The 6,739-nt window shown below is 48.0% G+C and overlaps 1 pseudogene; it reads right to left on the bottom strand.

Moving 5' to 3' along the window:
* Positions 1-1,236: 1,236 nt before the first annotated feature.
* Positions 1,237-5,079, bottom strand: LOC149867234 (uncharacterized; annotated as a pseudogene).
* Between the last annotated feature and the right edge of the window lie 1,660 nt (positions 5,080-6,739).

Raw genomic sequence — 6,739 nt, forward strand, 5'->3', positions numbered from 1 at the left:
CTTGCCCCACATTTCCCGGTGCCTTCTTCATCCTCCCTGTATATTTGAAAAAGGACTTTTTATTATCCTTGATCTTGGACGCTAGTCCTAGCTCTATGTCTGCCTTAGCTTTCCTGACAGCCCCCCTACAGGCCTGAGCAGAGGAGGTATACTCCTTTTTGGAGATAGCACCCCCCTTCCACTGGGTGTACACTGCCTTTTTGGCAATCAGGCATTCCCATACACCCTTGGTGAGCTAGGGGGGCTTTTGAGCACTCTTGCTTCTTGTTGGGATGGTCACCCCTTGGGCCCTGAGTATCGTCTCCTTAAGGAATGACCACTCATCTTGGGCACTGAGTTCTCCTGCCCTCGAGAACCCTAGCACCTCTTGTACTAATCTCAACTCGTTGAAGTTGGCCCTCTTGAAGTCTAGGGCTACCGCCTTGCTGCAGGCCCTTGACACCCTGTGTTGGATGGTGAATTCCAGCAAGCGATGATCGCTATCACCCAGGTGATCAAGAACATGGAGGCCCCTTACCAGGTCATCGCCTGTGGCCAGGACCAGGTCCAACAGGGCGTTTCCTCTGGTGGGACTGTGCACCTCCTGAATTAAGTGGAGGTCCTGTATCTCGGCCAGAAACCTCCTGGAATGGTCCAACCTGGCTGACTGTTCCTCCCAGCCAATGTCCGGGTAATTTAAATCACCCATGACAACTACATCCTTTGCTTTAAGTGCCTCTGCAAGCTGGCCTGAAAATTCCTGGGCCAGCTTCTCCCCTTGGTTGGGGGTCTGTAGTAGACCCCTACCATTAAATCCTTCTCCCCATGGCCCCCTTGTATCTTGACCCAGAACATTTCAGCTTGCCCCTCCTCTGACCCCATTCTACTGGCAGAGGATATGTATTGCTCCTTGACACAGAGTGCCACACACCCACCTCTCCTTCCTTCTGTATCCTGCCTGTAAAGCCTATAGCCCCTAATGCTAACTGCCCAGTCGTGGGATGAATCCCACCACGTTTCTGTAAGTCCTATTATGTCTGGGTTTGAACTGGCTATTCTGAGGGCAAATTCCTCCTGTTTGTTCCCCATACTACGAGCATTGATATATAGGCATTTAAGGCCTTGCATAGCTGCACATCTCCCAATTTGGGAGACTGGCTGGACCGCTGTTTCTCACCTGGGCACTCTTTACATTTGTCACCTGTCTTGCTCAGGTGGTGTCTCCATGTCTTCCCGTGGCCCCCTCCCCTGGTGAGGCTAGTTTAAAGCTCATCGTACAAGATCAGCCAACCTGGAAGAGAAGACACACTTGCCTTTAGGAGAGAGGTGAAGTCCATCCCGCCCCAGCAAGTATCCCGCCTGAAAGCATGGGTCATTATCTAGGAACACAAGGCCAACCTGGCAGCACCAATTGCATAAGCACCGGTTGACCTCACCAATGCAGGCCTCGTGTCACCTTCCCCGCCTACTCACCGGAAGAAGAGAGGAGAATACCACCTGTGCCCCCGTCTCCTTAAGCTTGTTCCCCAGAGCCTCAAATTCCTTCATAATGCTGTCAGGGCTGCCCCTGGCCACATCATTTCTTCCCACATGGTTGACAACCATGGAGTAGTGGTCTGCAGGTTGCATGTAAGCCGGGATCCTCTCCATGATGTCCCTAACCCGAGCCCCAGGCCTGAAGCAGACCTCTTGTGCCATGAGGTCAGGCCAGCAGATGGGACCTTCCAGTCCTTGTAGGATGGAGTCTCCGACGATGAGGACCCAGCATTTCTTCCTGCTGGTGTTCGCTCTCTGCCCAGTTCTTGTCATGTGGGGAGTGGCATCGTCCCTGCCGGAGGCAATTTCTCTGTCTTTCTCTGTCACAGCTGCCAGGGCCTCAAACCTGTTCTCCAGGTGAACCTGGGGAGCTTCCATCACTCTAGGCATAGCAGCTCTGGATTTGGACACTTTCTGCCACTCCTGCATTGGATGCGTCTCTTGTGGGGACTGTACAGTGGGCGACCGGGCCTGCAGAGAACAGAGATAGGCATCAATTTCATCCTCTGCATCCCTGATCCCCCTCAGCCTGCTCACCTCAGCCTAAAGCTCCCTTATCTGCTCCTCCAGGGCCCTTAGTTGTGCACAGGATGGACAGGCAAGGGGACCACCAGGATCCCACTGAGCCCCCCCCAACAAACAGAGGGGCAAGCGGCCACTGACCCCGCCATGAGCTCCATTTGGGTAGATGGCAATGGCAGGTGGCAGCGCCAGGGTGGGGCCCCTGGCAGCTGCATTCCACATCTGCACCATGTCTGCAGAGCTGCTCCAACTGCTTTTGCTCGCTGGGGGTGCTGCTCTGGTCAGCTACCTCACACCTGCCTTATGCGAATGCCGGTGCAAACGCCAGCACTCCTTTACAGAGCATGCCTGTTTGCGTGCGCTGTTAGCACATGCGGCTCATGAGCACTGCTCCCTGTCAGGCGAGCTAGGAGGGTTCTGAAGGGCTTCCCCTCCGGATCCCCCTCAGCTGTGCTGTACCCTCTGCCCCATTTACCTTAGGGTGAATCAGCTGTTGCTGCCCTGGCTGCTGTCACCTCTGCAGCTGCTGCCTCTGCCTCCGAGATAAGGGGTTACACATGTGTGTGTGGCACATGTGCGCCCTGCTCCCTCTGCTCCTGCTCCCCAACTGCCCATTTGGACCCCTGCTAGACCAGATGGGATAACTGACAGCCAATGCCCAGGAAAAAGCCAACTTACTAAATGGGTACTTTGCATCAGATTTTCACCAGTCCCAAGGGGCGCCCCTCCCCATTACAGGACGGGAACGCCCAGATGAGGATGATTCCTTACCCTCCATCAATGCTGACCTTGTGAAGGAACACCTTGAGAGGCTGGACACCTTCAAGTCAGCTGGCCCTGACAATCTACACCCCAGGGTACTCAAGGAGCTGGTGAGCATCATAGCTCAGCCCCTGGCATGGATCTTCAAGAGCTCCTGATGCTCTGGTGAAGTACCCAAAGATTAAAAGAAGGCCAATGTGGTGCCTGTCTTTAAAAAAGGGAGGAAAGTGCATCCAGCAAACTACAGGCCTATCAGCCTGATCTCTATCCTAGGAAAAGTCTTAGAAAAAAATATCAAAGAGGGCATTCTGAGGGATAACCAGCCAATGGCAACATCCTGAGGGATAACCAACACGGGTTTGTTGCAGGTAGGTCTTGCTTGACCAACCTTATTTCCTTTTATGACCAAGTTACCTATCACCTGGACAAAGAAGAAGAGATTGATGTTATATATCTTGACTTTTAAAAAGCCTTTGATCTGGTATCCCATGATCACTTCTTGGCAAAATTGGCCAACTGTGGCCTTGGCTTCACCACAATCCACTGGCTGGGGAATTGGCTCTGTGGTCGGTCCCAAAGGGTGGTGGTTGATGGAAGTCAATCGTTGTGGTTCCCTGTGACCAGTGTTGTCCCCCAAGGCTCTGTCCTTGGGCCAATACTATTCAACATCTCCATTAATGATGTAGACATTGGTGTCAGAAGTGGACTGGCAAAGTTCTCTGAAAACACCAAACTCTGGGGTAAGGCATCCACACCAGAGGTCAGGAGGGTGATCCAGGCTGACCTTGACAGGCTCAGGAAATGGGCGAACAAGAACCTGATGGTGTTGAACACTGAAAAATGCAAGGTTCTCCACCTTTGGAAGAAAACCCTGCAGCATGATTATAGGCTTGGTGGTGAGGCTGCAGCTGGAGTACTGCATCCATTTTTGGGCTCCACAATTCAAAAAGGATGTGAAGAAGCTCAAGAGAGTCCAGAGGAGAGCCATGCGTATGATCAGAGGTCAGGAAAATAGACCGTATGATGAGAGCCTGAGAGCCATGGGACTCTTCAACCTGGAAAAGTGCAGGCTCAGGGGTGATCTGATGGCTACCTATAAGTTTATCAGGGGTGCTCACCAGGATCTGGGAGAATGTCTGTTCACCAGAGCACCCCAAGGAGTGACAAGGTCAAATGGTTATAAATTCCGGAAAGAGCATTTCAGGCTGGACATAAGGAAGAACTTCTTTACTGTCCAAGCCCCCAAGGCCTGGAATAGAGTGCCACTGGCGGTGGTTCAAGCCCCTACCTTGAATGCCTTCAGGAGAAATGTGTATATTTATCTTGCTGGGATTGTATGAACCCTGCTGACTTCCTGCCCCTGGGGCAGGGGACTGGACTCAATGATCTTCCGAGGTCCCTTCCAGCCCTAATGTCTATGAAATCTATGAAAACAAAACTAATCCTGGACTCTCCCTCTTGTTTGGGGTTGAAACAAAACATTTCTTTATCAATCTCCTCTGGATCTGGAACTGCATATTCTGTCTCCTTGAACTTTCTCTACCAAGTGTTTGGCTCAAGGAGGGACCCTGCCTTCCTGCTGGAAGTAATCCTCCCCTTCCCATTAGATAGTCAGTCACATGAATTTCTGAGGAGGACTTGCTTCCAGAAATCACAAAACAGGATTCAAAAATTCAGCAGAGAGCTCAAAACTATTAATCCTTTGACTGAGAACTATAATGGAAGGGGAAAAGTACTTCCCCAGATGGGTTTGGAAAGTATTCAGAAATAATTGACTCACTTTTAGTTTCTATGACGAACATCATTGGCTTAGAAAAATTTGCATCACATGGACTGCTTTAGAGATTAATGATGATTCCTGTGACTCTACTTCCCAGCATGGGGAATATGATACGATATGATATGATATGCTCTTTGTCATCATTTGGCTTTGCCATGTATTCCTTTCTTTAAAAGGTGAATATAACAATAATAGGTAAAACTTTCCATGTATCTCATGGAGATTTATGTTCACAACTGATGCTCACAGCTGATGCTCACAGCTTTACAGACTTGGAAATCACATTCTTCAAATAGCGTCTTAAAAACAGGTTTTGTCTCTAACAGTGTCCCACCCCAAAGGTGGCTTCAGCCCCTATCACTTTTACTTCTGTATTGGGCAGTCTTCTCTTCAGCTCACCTGTGATGCCTTGATGTAATTGTGCTTTTAGAAAAAGGAAGGTTGCCCCAGGACTCCCCAAGCGAGTTCTCATACTGTTGAACAGAGGTGTCACTGCTCATCACCTAAAGGGCTAATTATGTGGCTGCCTCATCTCCTCTTCTAGCTAGGCCCAAGCCTCACAGATGTTAGCAATCACTGAGCATTAAGTCCTGTTGTCCACTCCTGTCCGTCCCTCATCCATGGGCCTTCAGGCCCAGTGTTAACTCCAATCAATGTAGGTTTCTAAACCTGGATTAGTCTCCACCACTGTTGGGGCTTCCAGCCTATGTGTCTTCAACCATCCCGGGCTCTCTTGGGCGTCGGCCTCTGTACCTCATATAATCTCCACCCCTCTTGCGTGTAGGTATGCATTCAATGGCCCTCCTGGACTCAGGCCTCTATCTCTTTAACTCTCATCCAGGATGCCATGGCACCCTGGAGTGCCTTGAGGGCCTTTCAAGGGAGCTGCAAGGTACCATAACATGTTAGCACTGTTAGGTGTGCAAACATGATTCACAAGATAAACCCAGAGATTTCAAATGGGAACCCATAGTGTTAAAAACATCCTGACTTGTTGTGGTTCTTTTATATTCTTCGCAACATTTTTTTCTGTAGTCAAAGGAGAATGAAAACAAAGAGTTGGTATTTTCTGAGGGGTGTCTTGAGTCTAAAAACATCTATTAAACCATTAATGTAGAAAGACCACAATGCAGTATAACTGCTGGAGTTCATCATGTGGATGCCAAGGATATATCCTACTTGGCAATCTCCAAGGAGTATTCTTCATCCCCTATGTGCAGTGCAGTTGTAGTCAATGACAGCTTTCTATTTCATGGGAGGCATATGGGAATGGGTAGTAGAATAATTTAATAGCTAAAATGTTTGCATAGATGGTAGTGGCCAAGTAGGTACTAGAGATGAACCACAGTTATTTTGCCAAAAAGATGTAGGCTCGATCACAAAAGGAAGCAAAAAAAATTTAATTTTGAACATTTGACTGTAATGTTTTTAAATGAATTTGATATTGTTACCGATGTTTTGATTCAAATTAAGTTAACTTTTCGGGGGGGGGGGTTTAATTTGTTTAGAAATAAAATGAAACATCTCATTTTGGGTCAAAAGTAACATTTTATTCCATTAGATTTTTTTTCTGTGTAGGTGCTAAGAACAACTGAGCATTTTGAATAAACCCAAACCAAAATTCTCTCTCCCCCTATTTGTTTGGGTCACTAAACCAAAAATCCATTATTTTCACAGTTCCACTGGATGCTACTACAGCCCATAGCTTGTAGTAATGGCTATGAAATAGCACATGCAAGGCGAAAAGTTCAATCACTCTCTAGATTCTATGAAGTTTCCTCTGCTTGAGGCCTGTATAGTGTTTGGCCTGTATTTCTGAAAGACTTTTCCCAAGTTCCATTTTTATTGCCTTGTCTATTAAACTGATCATACACCAGAGATTCCCTAATCTTTTTTTCTGTCTGGTATTTTATTGCCTGATACCAGAACTGTGTGGGAGAACTGTATTGTGCTCTCTAGTCTCTGGAAAAGCACAAAGCTCTGTCTCCTATTCATGCTTTTTGGCAGGATAACTAAAGCTATGTACTGTGTGACAGTATTGCATATGATCAAGGTGATTGTCCAAAAGCAAAAGCAAATTAAGGTAGGGAAGTGGCTGATTTCTAGTTGGGGATGGGGAAGAGCTGCAAGTTTGGATTCACATTTGAAATTTAGGTTTGT

The sequence above is a fragment of the Crocodylus siamensis genome, chromosome 4, assembly GCF_052110815.1.
Source record: "Crocodylus siamensis isolate JL-2025a chromosome 4, ASM5211081v1, whole genome shotgun sequence".
Classification (NCBI taxonomy): Eukaryota; Metazoa; Chordata; order Crocodylia; family Crocodylidae; genus Crocodylus; species Crocodylus siamensis.